Below are 22,558 nucleotides of genomic sequence, written 5' to 3'. Positions count from 1 at the left end.
CAGCATCTGAAAGCCACCACCGTGGGCAGCTTGGTCTCTTTTATTAATATTTAAAATGAGAAAAGGAACCAAAATGTGGCTAAGTATTTAAGGATACAAAGTTTAGGGGGAAGTGAAGGATGGCTCTGAGAAACCTACTCCCCATTAGTTGTAGAAAATGTATTCTGGGATTATAAGTCCGTAAAATAGCTGGATAGCATTTTAAAATTTAAAAAGTGTAAATATCCAATCTGAAAACCCATGTGCCAGTTCTTCGAGAAACCTGAGAGGTTTTAATTTGCTCTCAGAAACCTGAGAGCAAATTAATATCTTCCAGAGGTCTAAATTAATTCCATCTCTATTATTCTTACCACTATTACTGTAATTTTGAAAAACAGCCAAAAATCATGCAAAACCCCCAAAATACCTCTGCAGTTCACAACCATGCCCTTTCCCTAAGATCAGTTATTTGGTGCTGCCTCCGTATTCCGAACCCGGACAGTCACCATTCACCACCTTCTGTGGCAGCTAAAGGGACTTTCCGCAAAGCTGTTGGCCGGGATGACGCAACACCAGAGCCAGCCACTAGGTGGCAAAGTCGACTCGAAGAACAAGTTCTGTGGGCAGGTGCGGAGAGGCAGCGAGTTTCCCCAGGCTGGGGACAGGGAACCTCCGCTTAGCTCAGTCACACAGTCCGTGGAGGATATCAAAGAGGGTCAGCAAACCCTCTGCAATCAAACGTGTCTTTTAAGGGAATCCAGCCTTTGCAGACTCGCACAGTCAGAACCAAACTCTGTGAACTGAGCTCTTGTTATTCGTTCGAGCTGCCAGGAGGAAAGATGTGCCCTAATATGGAGCATTTGCTCATGTCGCGAACAGAACATTCCGGAATGCCAAAATGGGAATCAAATTCCACTTAAAAAAAAAAAAAAAGACAAAGCTTGTTTTTAAAGAGTCGATGTATCATGCTGCCTCCCTTGGTTGCTGCCTTTCAGAGGTTTTTATGCAATTTGACCACAGAAATGAAGGACGCTTGGCAAAGTGTTTGCATCTCTGCTGTTTATGCACAACAGTGGCTGTTGAAATCACAGGGTTTTACCTCAAAACCAAAAGTCTACATTGGACCCACGCTCTGCATCAGCACTCTCAAGCCCCAAACCTTTTGTTAATAGAATTTCCAGCAAAACAGCAAGAAAGAGAAATCAAATGAGAAGTAGTTCTAATTGAAACACACATCAAGCCCCTTTACCCTGAGGGGCCAACTCCAAACCCCCTTACTGTCCTTACTCTTTTCTCAGGGAAAACGAGGGAAGAAGTGTGGCCGGATCCTGCCCACAGCAGACCTTCAGGATCCAAGATTCACTTATGATTTCTACAAACAATGGGTAAGGAACAGTGCTTGAGAACTGAGATCAAAGCTAATATAATTGCAGAAATAATGCTGATGAATAAAAATCTAGTGAAAGCGGTCATTTGGACTATGTATTTCTAACATGTACACTGCAAGGACAGCTGGCAAAGGACATTCTTTCAGCTTGATATTTATGTTTTAGGATTGCTTGAAGGTAAGCTAGTTATGATTTCTTTTCAAGATCCGTATTTATCAGAGTATTTTTATATCGACATATTTCCTATATCTGATCTGCTTTTAGCCTTCAGCCTATTTGCATGTCCCCTTGTGTCCCCCAGTTCCCACACGTACTGAACACTGCAAAGGGGGCAGCAGTCACTAGGAAGGCATGCAGACAAGGGTGCCCCGAGTCTTTCACATCAGAGTCAGGAGACATGCCCCTTCTGCCCTGTGAGCAGCTGCCTGAGCACTGGGATCCTGCTTCCTCATCTATAAAATGAGAATTATCCTAGTTGAGAATTAGATAGAATGTGTAGAAAACACTCAGCATAGCCTGACTGGCCTGTAGCAGTTCCTCAACACCAGTAGGAATGGTAAGTTTCTGTGGTTGTTCGCTTGATTTTATAGAACGGCTTTTTCAAGGCTAAACGAGAGCCAAGCTTTGTTGAGTTCTAAACCCAGGGCGACTTTGCCCCCACGGGACACTCGGCAGTGTCTGGAGACATTTTTCTTGTCCCCAGTTGCCGACAATGTGCTCCTGGTGCCTAGGGGGTGGGAGGGAGATCACAGATGCTGATACACACCCTACAAGGCACCAGATTCTCCCTCCACCCGGGGAGAATTACCCAGCCCAAGAGGCCAATAGGGATAACAGAGATCTAGAAAACTGGAGCATCCCATTTTCCATGAAAACCTGGACCCTGTCCTGGCCCTTAACCCAGCAAACTCCCTGGCAAAGTCTCTTCAAGCATCAGATGACGTTTAATTCCTCTGGAAATCACACTCTCCAACCTCTCCTCCCCTGCACCCCACCCCAGCTGGAACCAACCTTGTCCTACTTTGTTCAGCTGTGATCTGAGACAGCCCACACATTTGAGTGCTTACTGCATGCATCAGGCTGGGGACACGGTTCCTGCTCCCCAGAAACCACTGGTTGGAGACACCATCAACTACGCTGTCGTAGCGATAGAAGGACTACTGTCCATAATCATCTTTGCTTGAGGCATCGAGGAGGTGGCCAAGCAGAGGATTTCTGACACATCTCAAGAAGGAAAATGCCAGGTGGCCAAGCAGGAGAGAAAGAGCACGGCATTCCAAGTGGCGGGAACAGCCTATGCGAAGTGTTGCAGGCATACACCCCCCACGTTCCCATCAGAGTGCAAGGTGTTTCAATTTTTCTCTCTTGATACACCTCCTTGGGGGAAGGTTCCATCTTCTCCCACTTGAGGTTTTACTCTGAGATCTGCCACAGTTTCTTTCCCCCAGCAGACCCAGAAGTGTTGCCTCCACTCCCACATAACTGGGATGAACACAGTTATACTTAGGGCAGGAGAGCTGGTGACAGGAGGGCTCCAGGAGGGGATCAGGTGCAGGGCAGGCAGGAAGGCAGAGACTGAGGCTGCATGGTGAGTGGCTGATGGAAGGGAAGGCAAGCGGCGGGCTCCGGAGGCGGCGGCAGGGAAGGCTGAGAAAACACTCGGCACTCTCATGGCCACCTCGACCACTCCCAGTTCTGTGCCACTCGGCGGGGATAACCCAACAAGATACACAATCCGTGCAGTCCGGTTTTTGGGGACAGGAAGGAGGTGTGGCTGGGAAAGAGGAGTCCCCATCATCAAGGGGCTGAGCTGCTTCTGCTATGGAGAAAGAGGAGTTCTCAGCCACCCTGTCCCTTCAACTGTCCCTCTGTCATGGGCACAAGGCAAATCCAGTCTCTTGGGAAAGCAAGCACCACAGATCATTTTGTGACTGTCCTTTTGCTGTCCCTGACCATACTCTGGACCTCACACAGGTGACATTCCTCACATCCCTTGAAGGCGCTGGGAGGGAGGTGATTGGGTGTGGGTCCTGCCTTGTCATTTCTCAGTGTGGGACCTCCGAAACCCTCAGGAACCACAGCAGGAATAATAACACTGCTTGGTCGTTAAGCAGATTCGAGGAGAAAATAAAGCAAGGGACACAACTGCCATCACCCAGCAGGTGTGTAAAAAGGGGGCCTTTCTCTCCGACTACATGGTCACACCCAGACCTGAAGTCCCAGGCACGCACCGGTCATTGATGGCCACTTAAACATTTGATGTGTCGTTTCTTGTATCTATACATCTTCATTTTACTATTAGGTTGTAAATTGTAAATTCTTGGGGGCAACGTGGAAAGACATATTTACACTTTTTTTTTGGAGTTTCCAAGTCTTAGAATTCATAACCATGATAGAATTGTAAAACGGATCCTCTGTAGGTAACACATTCAGTGGGTCAATATTTGATGCATATGGTCACATTAATAATATTTGCTTTTTATCATTTTTAAAAAGACTTGATTTTATTTTATTAGAGGAAGAGAGAGTGAGCAGGGGGAAGGGCAAAGGGAGAGGGAGAGAAAGCCAGACAGAGAAGCAGGCTCCCCGCTGAGCACGGAGTCCAATATGGGGCTCGATCTCAGGAGCCTGGGATCCTGACCTGAGCTGGAGGTAGACACTTAGCCAACTGAGCCACCCAGGTGCCCCTCACCTTTTCTTACAAAAGCAGATGAGGCAAGAGAAAGACATAGCAAAATTGTGATTCCTCTCAGTAACTTGAAAGCAAAAACCCCTTAAGATCAAATGAATTCAGAGCAAGAGACGGAGAACGGGGAGAGTTAATCTCCAGTTACAGGAAAAAAGCGAACACGCTGGCAAGACGGCTCTGGGATGCTCGGTGAAGAGTGCACGCGTGGCCGAGACATTCCCTGGCATTGCGGGAGGGAGGAAACAACAGAAAGGAACACAAGACCCCACAATTTTCATTTAATTTCTACTGTCCTTTCAGGGACTTGCCTTCTAAATTCTCCTCTCAAGGCTTTAAAGACAAACATCCTAATGACCCAGGGGCTGTGGGTTTTGACCTCCATTTCCTCCCACTACTGCCATGGGGACCGTCTGTCAGTTAGGGGGCCAGGTGCTCCGGCAGGTGTGGGTGTACGAACTCGTGTATCCCTCAGGGTCATCCCAGGGGGGCGGCGGGCCTTTCACCTGAAGCTCAAGGAAGCACATGCACTTGCTGGTGCAAAGACTTGCCCGGGTCCCCCAGCTAATTGCAAGATGCAGATGCGGCCGGACCCCCATCTTTCCCTAGCCTCAACCCTCCTAGTGGGCCTGTTATGAACAGGCAACTTCCAAATAACACCTCTAAGTGTATAAAGCATAAATCTGGTCCTCTTGCCCTTGTGTCTCTCGCTCCCAGACCCTAGAGGTAACGACTTAGGTCACAGTTTATTTAGTAAGTTAGATGAATGAATGTGTCCTTCCAAAATGTGTTCACTTGTGAAACTATAAATATATGTTTTTAAGCATTTACTGTGTGTGAGGCTCTGCTCTCTATGTTTATACATATTTTAAGCCATTTAATCCTCATGACAATCCTGTGAGTTAAGAGTCATATATTCAGGGGTGCCTGGGCGGCTCATTCGGTTTGGTGGCTGCCTTCAGCTTGGGTCATGATCCCAGGATCCTGGGATCGAGCCCCGCATTGGGCTACTTGCTCTGTGGGGAGCCTGCTTCTCTCTCTGCCTTGCCTGCCTGCCTGCCGCTCCCCCTGCTTGTGCTCCCTCTCTCTTACTATCTCTCTCTGTGTCAAATAAATAAAATCTTAAAAAAAAAAAGACTCTTTTACTTAAAGGCCAGCTGAGAAAATGAGTGTCACAGAGAGGTTAAGTGAGTAGGACAGGGTCACACAGCCTCTAGGTGACAGAGTTAAGATTTGAACCCAGGCAGTCTAACCCAAGATAATGCTCCCAACCCCCCAGTGTGTATTATGTTGTCTGTCTTGCTATTTTTTTCATTTAACAATATATCATGGATACCTTTCTTGTTCAGCACAAACATATCTATGTCACCAGGCTTAAAAGGAGCCCAAGAACATAAAGAGGGACCATCTGGGATTCACTCACACCTATGACCTCGACTCAAATAGAGTTTTCAGAGCAGGAAAGTGCATGAGACACAGTGTCTGCTGAAGATCCTAACTCCTTTTAAGTGAAATGTTGCAGAAAGCAGTGGGAGTGTCTCCAGTGCAAAGCTCTAAGATCCCCTGGGAAAGAACATGGCTGTTTCCAGACTCATTTTCCCCAGATGCTCCCCTGGAATCCTAGTAAGAAGGCAAAGGGCCCTGTGTCCTCGCTCATGGCCCCTGGCCACTGACTGTCCGGCCCGCGTCACAAGGCCGTGCAGAAAATCACATTGATGAACAGACACAGGAGGACCCTGATGGTGAAGATGCAGGGGCCTCGGAAACACCAACCCCCAAGAACAGAGGCAGATAATGCTGATGAAAGAAAATGGAAATTAAATTCTTCAAGTACATAAAGCGTAGAAAAGGGACTGCTATGTTGAAAGTACTTCCTTTCTGTGAAAATGAAACAAGGGGAACAGAAACTGTGAGAATTAAATAAAGTAACAAAATGTATATTTTGGCAGAGCCCAGACAATTAAATATTAGAAAACAATGATCTCTTGTTTTGGATTTCCTGAAACCAAATGGAAAGTAGAACTCATATCACTATTAATTCTGGCTCCATGGGATCAAAAACAAAGGGGCAAAGGAGTAAGGTTGAACCAGTTCAACAAAACAGGGCGAATCCTTATTCTAAAACTTGAGAGGAATACAGTTGGAAAAAATGAAATACCAGAAGTTTGAAGTCGATAAAATGAAAAGATGTATTTAGGCAGAAAAGAAGAAATTATCCTAGGAATTCAGAATAAACGCAGAACAAACTAAAACTTTGGGGTGAGTGTTGAGGTTTGGTGCCCAGAATTATTTTTAGAAATCCCCATCAAACTGCACTTCCTCTGAGCCATCCCGCCGCGTGCTGTCGGGGCCTCGTTCAGGGGTCTAGGCGTGGAGGGTCCCCACCCCGATGAGTTCAGGAGCATTGGGTCTCCTACTGCCCCTGAGCTCCAGGAGTTGGGGGACAAGGAATGGCATCCAAATGCACGTATAACCCAGCAGGGGCGCAATTCAGGCCAGACCCACCTGATTGCACAGTGCGCACCCCAGGGGACCTGGACAGGTGACCTCCCATCTGAGGCTTGTGTTTCTCTTTCCTCAGGTAATATTCATAAAGCGTATGCTTCTGTGCCCACGGTGTGAGGTCTCTATCCGTGGTCCTGGTTAACCACATCCTCCTGTTGATCTACAAAGCTTCAAATGCTTTATAGAATTAATAGACCACCGTGGAGTGGCCATGCTTCTCTGAAGGACGAGATCAAGGTCATAAGGTAGGAACGAATGCCAGATGGTCCCTCCTTCTGTTCTCGGGCTCCTTTGAAGCCTGGGTGACATAGATACATTTGCACTGAACAGGACAGATGTCCGTGATATCTTATTAAATCAAAAAATACCTTGCCAATTCCTGGACCCAAATGTTTTAAAATCTTTACAGTATCGATGTGGGGGCGGTGAGGTTGGGTGGCTCAGTGGGTTAAGTGACTGCCTTCAGCTCAGGTCATGATCCTGGAGCCCTAGGATCGAGTCCCGCATCAGGCTCCCTGCTCTGCAGGGGGTCCTGCTTCTCCCTCTGACCCTCCCTCACCTCACGCTCTCTCTCTCTCATTTGCTGTCTCTCAAATCAAATCTTAAAAAAAAGATACCGAAATTGGCGATCCCACATGTCCCATCACGTCACTATGGGAGGCTGAATGGCCGTGTCGCTCAGAGCTGTGTGTAGGGCTGAACTGTTCTATTTTGGTGCGTACAGCGGACCCGTGATGTAACCACTTCTACAGTAATGGGTCATTCCATAAACTACTGAGGGCCTACTCCCTCTGCGGCATATTTATTACATATATTCTAAATATACATTTATTTGTTAGGGCAAGTCCTTGTAATGACTCTGTAAGATGGCTATCCTTCATATTTTATGTTGGAGAAAATAGGCTTAGAGGTTAAGATGTTGGCCAAGGGCCGGCGGACTAGTTACGTGCTGGGATTACAGACTGCGTTTGTCTGACACCGAACCACAGCCTCCGCACTTTGTTTAACCCGCACCACCAACGGGGTCTTCTTGCAACTGGCATAACCTCATGCTTAACCCCGTGGTGTCCTCTGGCAGGACCGTCACTTAGAATTAGTTAAATCTCTGACACGGGCTCAGCACCTCGCAGTTTGGGATTGAAGGCCGAAATGCCATCTCCATGGGCCACGGAGACAGTGAGTGGACTGGTTCAGAGTGAGCTCCCACCACAGACACGGCAGACCACTTTGTCGATCTCCATCGCTGCCGTGGCCCGGGGTGGGGGGGCCAGTGCGCTCCAGCCTTTGGCAGAGCTGTATGCGGAGGTGAGGTGAGTTCTCAGGGCAGGTGTGACATGAGAGAGGAGGTCACACTAAGCTCCCTTCCCTGATGCTGGAAAAATGGGAAACCTGACTGTGGAAACTTCTGGTGAAAGCTGATTGTTCAGGGAAGCTGGTGAACACATTGGGCTTCTCCGTGAAGGCACAGACCAGAGAGCTCCACCCAGGCTATTTCTCGTTGCCATTCCTACTGACACATGGGCATTGGTGGCAGGAGGCAGCTGTCTCCAAAGAAGAACACCACAGTGACCACGAGCACCACCATCACCACAATGAGAAGAAACTTTCTGACTATAAAAACAGGCAATGAAACAAAAGCCTTTAAAAATAAAAAGATTTTATTTATTTATTTGACAGAGAGAGATCACAAGTAGGCAGAGAGGCAAGCAGAGAGAGAGAGGGAAGCAGGCTCCCTGCTGAGCAGAGAGCCCAATGCGGGGCTCGATCCCAAGACCCTGAGATCATGACCTGAGCCGAAGGCAGAGGCTTAACCCACTGAGCCACCCAGGCGCCCCAAGAAAAGACTTTCTATAAAAGTTAATATTTCAATATATTCCTGTCAGGGGCAGACACAGACTCTGCAGAGACCAGAGCTTCTATAACTTTATGGTCTCCCTTTAACAAAATAAATAAAGAGCATCTGGGGGGGCTGGGTCAGTTAAGCTACTGGCTCCTGATTTTGGCTCAGGTCCTGATCTCAGGGTCCACACTGAGTGTGGAGTCTGCTTGAGATTCTCTCTCCCCGTCTCCTTCTGCCCCTCCCCCTGCTTGCCCTCTCTCTGTCTCAAATAAATAAATAAAACCTTAAAAGAATGAATACAAAATTATGAGTATAAAATGCCGTCACTCCGATCTCCCCCTGGGGCTTTGTAAAGGGACAGAACTTGAATTTCTAGCTTTATTAGCCTCACAGTGAATTTTTTCCTAATTCTAATACAAATTGAGATGATCTGGTTACGATTGAGGAACTGAAAGTTTTTAAAACTCTGCATCTAAGGGTGCCTGGGTGGCTCAGTGGGTAAAGCCGCTGCCTTTGTCTCAGGTCATGATCTCAGGGTCCTGGGATCGAGTCCCGCATCAGGCTCTCTGCTCAGTGGGGAGCCTGCTTCCTCCTCCTCTCTCTCTCTGCCTGCCTCTCTGCCTACTTGTGATCTCTCTCTGTCAAATGGATAAATAAAAAATCTTAAAAAACCAAACCAAACCAAAACAAAAAACTCTGCATCTAACCAGCTGAATATGTGTATCTGTATATTGGGAGGTGGTGAAATTCTCTTCTCTTGTTGAATAGCTCAACAAGCAAACATGCAGATACAATGGCTGGAAAGTCTGATGCTGGGAGGAAGGAAATTTAAGTTGCCCAGGTAGGATATATTCCCACGAATTAGGTTTCTGGAAGTTTAATTAACTTCCAGAATGAAGAATCCATGAGACTCCACTGCATGCCACCAAATAAGCAAGATTCAAATAAGGGAGAGGGATGGATTTCAAGGAAAAAAAAAAAAAAAAAAAAAAAAAAAAAGAAGGAAGAGTGAGCTCCCTCTGCTGGCATACTTGTATCAGCGCAGAGCCCGAAGTAAAGGGATCCATCTGTCCACACCAGGAATGTGAGCGAATTGTAAGTCACATACGCGGTCCTTCAGTGATGACAAAAGGGCACATCAGGACATGCAAACCTCACATTTGATTTAGTTTTTCTATAATTTTTTTAAAAAATATTTTATTTATTTGTCATAGAGAGAGATCACAAGTAGGCAGAGAGGCAGGCAGAGAAGGTTGGGGGAGGGGGAGAAGCAGGCTCCCTGCTGACCAGAGAGCCCAGTGGGGGCCTCGATCCCAGGACCCTGAGATCATGACCTGAGCCAAAGGCAGAGGCTTTAACCCACCAAGCCACCCAGGCAATTTAGTTTTTCTGAGAATGGTAAAGACTTTCATATGCTCATATGTCAGAGAAACATTTAGGGGAAAATGTCCTCTACATAATGGGTACAACGTGGCTCACACCAGGAGACCCAGCAATGCTTATTGGAACCGGGCTGGAGTACAATTAGCAAACGCGTGACAAACAGTACCCTCTCCAGCTGTAGGCAGGTGTCTACTGTGGTTCCTGAAGGAATGTTCGGCTCAGCCAACTTAACATCCCTAATGAGAGATCCAGAAACGAATGCTAATGACATCTTCATATGGTATGAAACTTGCAACTATTGAAAGAACAAGCAGACATATGGAAAACCATGGAACTGCCTACAATTTTGCAGTTTATTTAAAGAAAACCTCTGACCAGATGTTATGCTATCCATGGCCACTGAAGATAGAAGACCTCCAGAAGGATCAAGTTGAAACTGATTCCAGGAAATATTTAAATAAGATATGATAATGAGACAGAAGAGCTGGCCCTGAGAAAATGTTTCCATGGGAACGTCTATTTTTTTCCTCCCTGTGATATTTTAAATTAGAATACATATCCATCAGGGTTGGAAACCCTCAGGCTCATACCCCAAATCACTGGTCTCTTGCACATCTCCTGTCCCATTCTGCCGGCCGTCCATCACTCAGGGGCTGCAGGGTGTTGCCTACGGTTCAAACCCAAGACTCTGTGCCTTCACCAAGGTTTGGGCACCAGAGAAGATGAAGTCAAGGCTTAGTTTCTGCCTCAACAAACATCAGGAGCCAAACCTGTCTTACTTGCTTCCTCAGAAATGTTAATGTCACGTGACTGGCGTGGAGTAACAAAGCACACCCAATGAGAAATTAGGGGAGCAGCTTACGTGCTACTCAGTATCTGAACAGAATTTTGTTGATCAATGAGATATAACCACGAGACCACTGAGAAATCGCTGTGAAAGCCTTTTTGATTTGCATTCCCCTCAACTCTCTAGGGAGGCATCCTAGAGAGGTTAGCTTCCGTGGGACAGATCAGGGGAGAGGGTCGGAGGAACCATTTTAATCCAGGGCACTCGGACTGGTCAGCTGTTGAGCTGAATGGCCTCGCACTTCATTGAAACAGGCCGAGGACGAGCTCAAGACGCCCTTGGGGGCCTGTGAGGGAAAAGCCCCTGCAGCGGTTGTGGCTTCGTCACCGTATGTACGTGGGAAGCAGGGAGCAGCCGTGCCCTCTCCTGATGTGGCTGCTGGAGTCTCCATCACACAGTCATTGTTTGGTACCAGAGTCGTCACCAGATAAACAGATCTGCTGTGAAAAGGAGACAGCGCTGGAGCACGAACCAGGTAGGGCTATTTCTCTCAGGGAATAACGAGGGATCCCAAGGACGTGCAGTAAGCCAGCCAGTTTAATTAGACGAGTGTACCCTTCCCCCACATGCGTCTCCTAGACCGCTGTCGTCCAAGTGTGGTCCCGGGACCAGCAGCATCCACATCAATTTGTTAGACGTGTGAATTTTTGGCCCCCACTGCAGACCTCCTATATCAGAAATTCTGGAGCAGTCCATGTTTTAACAAGCCTTCCGGGTAGTTCTAAAGCGTGTGAACATTTGAGAACCATTGTCCTGGACGACTGGCATGTGTCTTCTACCTCATCTGTTAGCAGAATCAAGACACCCACTGGGGAGCATAGCGGTGTTTCAAGGACAGCAGTTGTGTCCCACTTCTTCTAAGACATCTGCCTGTTACAATTCCTGCAGTGATCTCGAAACATCCTCTTCAGGCATTCGTCTTGCTCACCTCCCCAACCCCAATTCCTGCCCATCAGATCCTACACAGACAGCGGACGGCAAGTTCTTTGGCAGTGGCAGCGAGAAGGAATCAAGACCGGCAGCATGATTCATGTCTCTTATCTGGGAAGACATCTGTTGCTGGTGGCTAAGCATAGTACCCTTGTTTTCTACGAGCCGCTCAGCAAGAATTCACTCTGCACCTACGAATATAGTCTCCCAAGGCTTTGAGGGATATTTAACAAACTTGGTGGCATGTTTTTAAACTCAAGGAATTACAGTCCAGCTGAGCAGAAGGAAACAATTAAAAGATTAAAGTTACAGACAGGCTCCCACTTGACTTTCCCTCTGCAACGCCCAGTACAGTGAGGGGCCAGGGCAGACCTTCTTCACGGACCTGCTCCAAGCCAACCCAGGAAGAGAAATTTTTAAAACTCAGTAGCGGGGTGCCTGGGTGGCTCAGTCAGCAAGCACCTGCCTTTGGCTCAGGTCATGATCTCAGGGTTCTGGGATCGAGCTCTGTGTCGGGCTCCTTGCTCAGTGGGGAGCCTGCTTCCCCCCCTTCTGCCTCACCCTCTTCCCTGCTCATGCTCCCTCTCTTGTGATCTCTCTCTGTCAAATAAAGTCTTCAAAAAAAAAAAAATAAAACCTAGTCGCAAGTGCCACACACATGCTGGATTGCCACTACATCCATCCCCAGGCACACTCAGTAAAGCTAGAGTAAGGAGAAGAAAAAGGTTATGTCAAGATGTGCGAGGTAAGCTATTTTTCTTAACTCTTTGTTATCTGCTTATATGGGAGAGATGAACCAAATTGCTTCATTATGAAACTGAGAAGCGCTTAGTCTTCACACGGCCATGCGTTAGTTTCTGGTGCCTGCCTTAACCAGTCACAACTAGGGCAGCTTAAAACAGCAAAAATGTATTTTCTCACTATCCCAGTGGTTCCATGTTTTAAAATCCGGGTATTTGAGGGCTGCACTCCCTCCAGAGGCTCTAAGAGAGGATCCTTCCCATGTTTTCTCCCATTTTTAGTCGTTCCACGCACTCCTTGGCTCGTGGCCGCACTGGTCCCTTTACCCCAATGGTCACGCTGCCTTCTCTCACCTTCTCCCATGTCTTATGAAGGACACTTGTCACTGGACCCGCATAGAGCATCCGGGATGGTCTCAGCTCAAGCTGAACTGAATGACACCTGCAAAGACCCTTTTTCCAGCTAAGGTAACATTTCACAGATTCAGGCAGATGAGGATGTGGACCTGTCTTGTGAGGGCTGTCATCTGCAAACATAAAACAGGCAAGGGTAGCCCTCCCGAGAACAGAACTGTGATCAAGTGCAGAGCTGAGGGCGTGAGGGTTTGTCAATGGGTTTCCCTTTTCCTATGATACATATATTTCCTTTGTAACTCTAGCTTGGCCAGCTCGGGTTTTTCATTTGTATTAGAAAGATTATACAAGGATAGGAGCACTTTCGATAATGCTTCAAGAAGAAAAGAAGACAAGATTAGAGGTGGAGGTAAATATAAAGGTGTTAAGAAGTAAAGCAGCAGGAAAGCAGATACAGTTAAGTAGGAGACATTTAATTCTCTGCTCCTTACTCTGCATTTCTTTAAATTATTCATATGCCTTACAAGTAAGAATCAAGTTGTATGTATTTATTAAAAGGAATGGCTGGACAGAAACCCAGAGCTAAAACCTGTTGGGTTCAAACCCACGTACCTGTTTTGTGACTTTTAGGAAAGTTACTTGATCTCTCTGTGCCTTAGTGTCTTCATCTGTAAAATGGAGTCCCTAAATGTGGGATTGTAAAGAGGATTAAATTAATAAAGCACTCATAATGCCGGGTACCTAGGGAACAGGTACTGTTTGCTAAATAAAGAAAATAAACATGCCAGGTTCTGAGCTGACTTTTGGGATGAACAAGACAAACAAAAGGTTACATCCCAGGAGAAAAGAGAATCCTTTCAAAAATAAACTGAACACAACTGAGGTCCTGCAAAGGAAATAAACAGGCTCTTTAGTCGGTTAAATGATACACAGGGTGGGGGGGGTCCTATTTTAGAAAACGTGAGGCGGGCACTGCTTTCTGCCAAGGTTGACAATCAAGCTGAGCCACGCGGAAAGTGGGGGGAAGCAGCATGAGGGGCTGAGATGTTGCTTCTTGATAAGACTAATTGTTTTATACTTTACAATGATGGGTCTGAAAGGGGGGGGCACTCATTCTCCTGAGTAACTGATTCATTGTTATAATTTGTATGTTTCAACAGTAGCCTTACAGAGGGTGGAAACAGACAGGAAATTCTCCTCAGCCAGCAGGAGAAGGGAAACCCTTGGATACCTATTTCCTTAACTGCTATGGCAGGACCATCCTCCAGTAATCTTGAAGAGGAGAATCTTTTCTATGCACAAAGTAGCCTCCGAGCTGTGGGGTCTCCATGAACAGAAATCACACCCATGAGTAAATGTCACCTCATTACAGGTTTCTTAGATTCTTGCTAGTGGGTGTAGCCAACGTGCCCCACACACCAGGGCTGCAGGGACCTGCTTCCTAGGAGCTCACAGCCTATGTCAAAGCACTAGGCTACATGGCCTGGTAGTCACAGACACATTTATTATAAAGATATATTTCAGGTTATAATTCAGCATGGATGAAATTTGCCTTCTTACGGCTCCCACTCCAGGTAGCAATTGAGCCCCTCTCCATTTCTCCTACATATGGATGTGTAAGACTAAGTTACCAGATCTCTCTGTGCCTCAGTTTCCCAGGCAGCAAAGAGGAGATGACAGATAATAGCACCCATTTCATACGATTGTGTTGGGATCAAATGAATTAATACACGAATTCTGAACAGTGTCTAGTTTGTAGCAAAAACCAGGTATTAAATGATTGTAGTTATGACTAATATCACCAGGAAAACTTAATTTGCAACAAAGTAGAAGCAAAGAAAACAACTAAGGGTCACCCACACATAGGAACTGCTCTGCACTAATTAGCTTACGATTTGGACAAGTAGTTTCCCCCCCTTGGGCTTCTGTTTCTCCTGGGTAAAATGAGGACAATGGAGGTAATGAGTTGTTCTCTAGCTGTAACTTTGTAGAACTGTTTCTAAATTCCTCACTGCTGTTTCTCTTGGGCTCCACTAATGGTCCAGCTCTTCTGCCTTGCAGGGGAAGAACCATAAAAAGGTTTTCTTCCATTGGTGCAACTCAAGCTCAAACAACTTACTTTAAATAGTTATTCAAAGGGCATAGGAAGCAGATGGTTGAGTGTGAGTTCCAAGTCAGTGGCTCGGGAAAGAACCCTGGGAATATTAAGGTAAAATCTGGAGATGTGGATTCTTCTGTTTGATTTAGGATGTTGGAAGCTTTGGGGACAATGCCCTCGAGGGCAGGGTGAGGGCACTGACAATCGCCGCAAGGATAAGATGGTGTATCTAGGGATGGAGCCCGAAATAGAGATGCGTCTTTTTATTTCCCTCATTTTTTTTCATCCTCTCCCCCCTCCCCCCTCTCCTACTTTCCTTGTTAGGCCCGTTGGCAGTAGCTTTAGCAACCGGCACCAGCTCCCTTCTGGTTCCCACTCCTTTCTCTGGTGCTTGCTTGCTGCCATTATTCCTAAGTGTCTTACCCTCCGCTGCCTCGGCTGAAAACTAGGATTGCTGGTTTCCTCCAGTGAATGCTCAGGCATATACAAATTAGGAGCAACAAGCTGATGTTTGAAATTACCCGTTTTGTTTTCATGGCCCCCAGACACAGACTGGGGAGGGGAGATCTTTCTCGAAGCAGACCCAGCAGACAAGAAGCTGTGTGTGAGGCGGGCAGAACGTGCGGCTGACCAGCTCTGCTCGGGACCGGCCAGCAGATCTTGGGGTGGGTGGGTGGGGGCTGGACAGGCATCTGCACACTGACTACCCCAGCCGGTGGCACTGTGCCTGGACCGGCTGGTTCGTCCATGAACCTGATTTTCAATTCCATGATTCATTACTTCCTTGCCAGGGGAATTTTCAGACCAAAAAGAAAAAAAAAAAAAAGGAAACCTGACAGATTTATGGATGTCTTAGTAAACATAAGCAATGCAAAGATGTTTTCTGAGGTCACATGTGGATGGGAACACTGAACTGATAAAACCTGGAAAGCACAGCCCAGTCTGAATGAGTGATGGAGGCTACTGAGCTGTGATCTCAGAGCTCTGCTTCCCAAGGGTGGTCTGGCAGCACCAGCGTTGCCTGAGAACTTGCTAGAAGTGCAGGTCCCTGGGCGCTACCTACTGAAGCAGAAAGTCTGGGGGTGACACCCACAGGGGGATCCTAATATGCACTTGGGACTGAGGACTTTCAGTTTAAAATAGTCTGCAATCGGGGCACCTGCGTGGCTCAGTCGGTGAAGAGACAGCCTCTGGCTCTGGTCATGATCCCAGGGTCCTGGAATCAAGGCCCATGCTCAGTGGAGAGCCTCTTCCTCTCCTTCTGCCCCTCCCCCCTGCTTGTGCTCACTCACTCTTTCTCAAATAAATAAAGTCTTTTTAAAAAAATTAAAAGAGTCATTGTCTCTGCTGTATCCCTGCACTTGGCACTCTCTCAACCTGGAAAGTCTGGCCTCACCTTCCGGGTCACCTGGTCAAGCCCAGGAGGATGCTGCTGGAGCCTCTCCTCCTCAGGCTGGGACCTGTGACCCTGTCACACTGTCGCACAGCACCCAGGTGTGGGGGGAAAAGGAGATAGGTTTTTTTTTTTTTTTAACATTTTATTTATTTATTTGACAGAGAGAAATCACAAGTAGATGGAGAGGCAGGCAGAGAGAGAGGGAAGCAGGCTCTCTGCTGAGCAGAGAGCCCGATGCGGGACTTGATCCCAGGACTCTGAGATCATGACCTGAGCTGAAGGCAGCGGCTTAACCACTGAGCCACCCAGGCGCCCAAGGAGATAGGTTTTATTTTTAACGTCTAGCGACTTAAAAAATGTTGAGAAGACAGTCATCGCATACAATTTTCTGTTAAAAAATTCTGTGTTTTCCTCTCATAGGAAGAAGCATCAGGCCGTGAAATGAACATCCAGGGTTTGGATCTTCTCACAAAACCATATAGCTTTAAGGTCAACTTCCATTTTGAGGCCTCAGTGTCTTAATCTCTAAAATGGAAGAGAATGCCTTTCTACAGTAGTTTGGAAAGCTAGAAATCATATATAGCACTATCTAGCATAGAATACCCACTAAATAAAGGGCAACGGGTGTTATTTTTCACAGTGAGACTTTATATACTGCACAGTGAAAGCAATAGATTTGGTCTTTTTTAAATAACAGGACTGTAGTTCCCCTAATGTCTCCAGGTTCCTAGAGGGCTTTGAAGGAAAGAATGCTTTTATGTTTCCAAATAGAAATCCTCCAACTGAATTCAAAATGACTTGAGTGACTGAGAGATCGAAACAGCAAACAAGACGACTAGGTGTGTGGATGTGTGTGTGTCCCCCTGAGACAGAGACAGGGAGGGAGGGGGCCAACTTAGACAAACATGTCCCTTCTCATGGAGCACTTCCCCCTACACGGTGCCTGTGCCTGAGCTCCCTCTGCCACCAGACAAAGGGAAGGGAAGGGGAGAACAAAGCGACAGTTTTGATTCTTCCCAGGGCTGTTCATAAGCAAGTGACTTCCTGCCAACAGGCCTGGTCCGTGAAACCCCTTGGTGACCTCGAAAGCTAAGCTAAGAAAAGGAAGGGTCACAGAGTCACTGCCAAATAAACACAATGGGAAACTGATGGTTGGCATAACCGAAATTTAAAAAAAGATTCTATGGGGCTCCCCAAACGTAGAGTTACCTCCATAAAAGTGCCTTTGGCTTCCTAGTTTCTGCTGTTCAACCTCGCACATATGACCGGCCAGGATGGCCCTCCAGAAGTCACACTGTGGCATTCTGTGTATTTGGGACTGAACGGCAGGCAGCTGTCCGGGGGGCCCAGTGTCACGAAGAGTGGGGTGTGTATCTTGCCTACGGGCATGTCGTTGTCTGCTCACCATTAGTGCCCAGAGAGACAGTGAGAGAGCTCATCTGCAGAGGAGACTCGGCTCAAAAGAAGACACTGTCCTGCTTGGGGTCCTAGAGGCTCTCCAGGTCCTCGCCAGTCCTTTCCCAGGCCTGCACCCCCTGTGACCTCATTGTCACTTCTCCAGCTCTCTTCTGCAGCTGATAACCACCCGGGCCATAAGTAGTGTTGTGCCAACAGTAAATGCAGATGATTTTAACCTTCAGAAAGCAGACCGATGTTAAGGGTGGGGCTCAGTATCGCTGCATATGACCGATGCTTAAGTTATGGAAGAAAACCCCTTACAAGAAGGTGGTTATTTAATGACTTCCTATGGAATGGGCTAAAACCACATACACGTATGGGAGAGCTGACACTATACCAGTGAGGTTTTTGCCTCTTCGGTTTGGATCATAAACAGAAGTGGAGTTATTCAACACGTTACCCATGGGATGGATGCCAATCAGTTTTTTGAAACCCTCTATTGCCACAATTTAAGGATTAAGATGCTCTGTATGTCTCCTGCCAACACCTGCATAAACATGGTGTGAAACCACCTCCCAGCGGGAGTTTGGAGAGAAGACCGGGTGGCAGGAAGTGCTCTGATTCGGGGATGGAGGGAGCAGTTATATGTAAGTTTCTTTCCTTTAATTCATTTGCTATTGTCTTGGAAGAAATAATAGGAGAAATCATAAGAAGCATCAAATAGAAAGATACTGATGTATAGTTAATTTTGACGAACTGCTAGTTATTTTCCCCCAACATGCTAACTCCAACACCAAGACCAATGATCTGTGGCAGAACCAATGGCTATCCAACACCATCCTAGGACACCGCCTCTTACACCATTATTGTCAGTAAAAAAACCAGAATTCAGTTAGGTTCCCAACTGTCATACTGTCCCATAGACCTGGTGTTGACTGTGGGTCAAATCTGTCAAGTCAACTGATTTCATAAAACTGCTGAGCGAAGACTGGCTTTAAACGAGGAACTTTGTGTGATGCAAGGAGAGGATATGGAATTCCATCCTCGGTGTCTATAAATAGAGTTTACTGGAGCACAGCAAGGCCCATTTGTTGATGTCTCGTCTGTGGTTGCCTTCACGCTACAACAGAGTTGAATAGTGTAATCAAGAGTGTGTGGCGGCAAAACCCACACTCTCTGCTCTCCGGCTCCGTGCAGAGAGCACGTGTGCGTGCCGGCCCCGGGGACAGCCGAGCCTGCTCTGCAGCCTGCGTCTGTCTCCAGTGTCACCACGGGTCCCCAGGGGCGGAAATCGTGTCTGTCTCCTGACTGCCGTTTACTCAGATTGTGACCCACGCTTTGTGCGTTGTTGGCATTTAGATGTATTTGTCTCACGACTGGACTAGAAACATTTTCCCTGGCAGACACGTACAAAGATATAGAATATCCTGACCCTGCCTTGAGACCTAACGAGGGACCCTGAACAGACATGTCATCAAGTGTCGGCTCAGGTCAGGATCTCAGGGTTCTGGGATCGAGTCCTGCGTTGGGTTCCTTGCTCAGCGGGGAGTCTGCTTCTCCCTCTGCCCTTCACCCCACTCTCCAGCTCTCTCCCTCTCAAATAAATAAGTAAAATCTTTATTAAAAAATAAAAAGAAGGAACTTCTGCTAAAGGTGTTTCTACAGGGAGAGGTAGGCTCGAGGGGGTGTTTGGAAAATTTCCCTCCCATTATTAAGCCACGTACTGTTCGGGCCTGGAAGACCCCGGATGTGTTCCCAGGTGTCCATCCCGAAGTACTTTGCTGACCCGCCGGCGACTTTAAAACTACCCGCGGATCTCACGAAGGGCTATGTTTCCCTAGCAAGTCCTGTCCTGGCGTCATTTCAAAGGTACATTCTGGAAACAACAATCTTCTGGCTCTAGACTCTACATGCGGTTTTGGAAGAAAAATATGGACAAACTTTCAAGCCGAACCAGAGGAATTCTGCCTGAAACACAGTTTTGTGCAGGTGGCTGTAGCCTCCAAGGGATTCAGAGCCTGCTGAGTTTTGAGGTCTGTTCCTGACATCTATCACAGCATGTATAGGACTTGAAAAAAACATACCCACGATGCTAAAAATACTCCACAGTCCACCCCAACGGCAGACTGTCAGAATGTTATATTCTGATTTTTATACTTCCTGCTGATATTTGGACATTTTCACAAGTATGTTGTTTACCATGATTTTGTGTGTGGGTTTTTTTTTTTTTTTCCTGTATAAAAGGGTGGCGGTGGACTCAGGCTTAGGGAGGGCAGCCTTGGGAAAGGACGCATGTCGTGGGCCATCATTCCCAGCTGAGCATGTACCCCAGGGGCTTGTCCATGGAGCTGATCTTGGGTTTGGGCCCCTCTCATATGTGGGGGTGCGTCTGGAGGATTCTCACCATATCGACACCCCTCCCTGGCCTAGCTGGCTCCCCATGTCTGTTGGGTCTCACTGGTGGTGTGATTTGTCACGGGCTGTGAGCTGGAGGGTGGTCACCAGGTGGACAACCTCAACGAACATGCCAACCGTCACCTCATCTTACAGACATGAAAACCAAGATCTTGCCTCTCCCATCTGTAACTGGAAAGTGGCAGTGCGGCCAGGGCTCAGATCTTTGGACTCCCAGCGTCTGTATTCTGACCACACTTGCTGCCATGTTTGTAAACACCCGAGACTCCCGCTGACCTGGTGTTTTGACCTGTAGCTCCAGGTTACACAGGTCCTGGGACACAGGCTTCCCCAGGATTGGAGCACCAGCGGTTCCCTATCCACCGGGAGCTGTGGGAGGGGGAGCTATGGGTGGGGGGTGCTGGCTACCTTCCCAAGTTTATTGGGACAACTGTGGTCTTACTGATTTTTGTTTCTGTTTTCAGAATCCAAGCTGCACGACCGTTCAGATTAATCAGCAAGAAGTAGAGAGGCTGTACACAAACACAGGTATGTTTACGGCCTGACGACTTTTTTCATTCTTGGATGCGGCTAAAATTCTCAGTGCTGCCCTCATACTTTGCAATATCTGGGAGCGCTGCTGTTTACTGGTGAGCAAAGGAGAAACTCGGGGAAGGCGCCCCTTATAAACTCTCACGTTGTGAGCGTAAGAGCTCCAGAATCCCTTTCAGGCCGGGGAGTTCACAGACTGCAAGTCTCCGCACAAAATGTGACAACAGGGGCTTATTACTAATGAGCAAACTGGAACAAAGCAGGAGACAGAACAAATTGAAAGCACGCACACTGTGATTCAGGTTTACCGCGGTACTTGCTTCCATCCACACTGTGACTGAAACACGGAGAAGAGTGGAACAAGCCACGAACTTGTCTCCGCTCCATCCCAGCCAGCCTTTCCTCTTTCAAACAGAGACGGCCTCTTTGTTTGTAATATTATGTGTGCCCGTCCATGCTATTAGAGTACGAACGTTCCACTTTCTTTTTAAAATATTTTATTTATTTGGGGCACCTGGGTGGCTCAGTGGGTTAAAGCTTCAGCTCAGGTTATGATCCCAAGGTCCTGGGATCGAGCCCCACATTGGGCTCTCTGCTCAGCAGGTAGCCTGCTTCCCCCTCTTTCTCTGCCTGCTTCTCTGCCTACTTGTGATCTCTGTCTGTCAAATGAATAAATAAAAATCTTAAAAAAAAAAGACTTTATTTATTTATTTATTTGAGAGTGAGAGCGTGCACAAGCAGGGGAGCAACAGAGGGAGAGGGGGAGGCAGGCTCCCCACTAAGCAGGGAGCCCAATGTGAGACTCGATCCCAGGACCCTAGAATCATGACCTGAGCCGAAGGCAGACTTAGCCTACTGAGCCACCCAAGTGCCCCATCCACTTTTCTTGATCGTCTTCTCTCACTACTACGTGTGTGGACTGATTCCACAAACCTAAATTTGCAAAACCCACTGGGAGCACATCTCAAAGAGGGGGGACCCTGCTGGGATGGTCGGAAAACGTACTTTAGATCAGAACCAGAGCACATGACCGGGGGTCTGGATAATGCAGGGAGAAGGGAGACACAAAATCACCTCTGTGGCTGGCTGTTATGTTACTGCCTTGCTCCCTCCAAGTGAAGCTTACTTTCAGGAATGCCTCAGGTGAAAACTAATGATCCTCATTTGAGTCAACGAGAGGATAAACACACCCAGCACCCACGATCTGGCGCGCACTTAATGCACCAGTGAGAATGTATGGAAAGCAGGATCTCCTCAGAGCAGTTCTGCTTTGACCAGATTTCCGTAAGAAAGAAAGTGGCTAACAAGGGCCACGGCTATTCTAGAAGCGTCACCACGGAGTGAACCCAGAGCGCGGAATACACAGGAGGGGACGGTGTTCCTTCCCAGAGCAGCGGGTGGAATTTTGGGGAAAAATCACCAAAGAACAAACAGCGAACCAGCCCAGATACCCTGAAAGTGCTCACCTCCGAGCCTCGGCCAGCCCATCAGCGGGTCCATTTTATGTTTGAATTACTCGTCTGTCTAGCACTCCCGGGAACGGAGGGTGTCATATGTCTGGTTCATTGCTGACACTCAACAAACAATATTAATCCTTATCATATGACTTAATTGAAGGCCTGCACAGGAAGCTAAAAGACAAGGTTTCATCTGTCCTGCCTGCCCGGAAGGGACAATTCTGCTTATTTGGACAACTGTGCGTACCTGGGAGATGGATGGCCACTCAGCATTTTGCCCCCAGCCTCTCTCAGTGTCCGGAGTAAAAACATGTGACTCTGCAGAGACGTGACTTCTGGCCCTATTTCCTTCTTCAGCACAGCATACAAACACCTATTCTGTCCTTCTTCAAATAATAAACACCTTGTGTGCAAAGACTGTACCATTTACACATTTAGAATCTTCCCAGAGCAGTTCAAGGGTGGGCCTCGGTCCTATCCAGCTTCTAGTACCAAGGAACAACTCAAGAACAAGAACACCGGCACGGCCCCCTCAACTTACAATTCACATGGCAGCAAAAACAGGAATCCCAAGGGGTGCCTGGCTGGCTCAGTCGGTAGAGCACTCGACT

At 47.4% G+C, this 22,558-nt stretch overlaps 1 protein-coding gene across 4 annotated transcripts in view; it reads right to left on the bottom strand.

Moving 5' to 3' along the window:
- CHRM3 (cholinergic receptor muscarinic 3) overlaps window positions 1-22,558 on the bottom strand; it is a 502,834-nt gene that overhangs the window by 17,792 nt on the left and 462,484 nt on the right. The window contains exon 1 of one of the 4 annotated variants that reach the window (XM_004774780.3): window positions 13,265-13,416. The exons of the other annotated variants lie outside the window; for them this stretch is intronic. The gene's annotated coding sequence lies outside the window, so the exon portion shown is untranslated. Of the gene's footprint in view, window positions 1-13,264; window positions 13,417-22,558 lie in introns of those variants that run through there. 4 annotated transcript variants of the gene reach the window in all.

Source organism: Mustela putorius, unplaced genomic scaffold (genome assembly GCF_011764305.1).
Source record: "Mustela putorius furo isolate JIRA1106 unplaced genomic scaffold, ASM1176430v1.1 tig00001118_pilon_pilon_pilon, whole genome shotgun sequence".
Classification (NCBI taxonomy): Eukaryota; Metazoa; Chordata; class Mammalia; order Carnivora; family Mustelidae; genus Mustela; species Mustela putorius.
The sequence above is the reverse complement of the archived record's forward strand: the minus strand, read 5'-3'. Positions and strand labels throughout refer to the sequence as shown.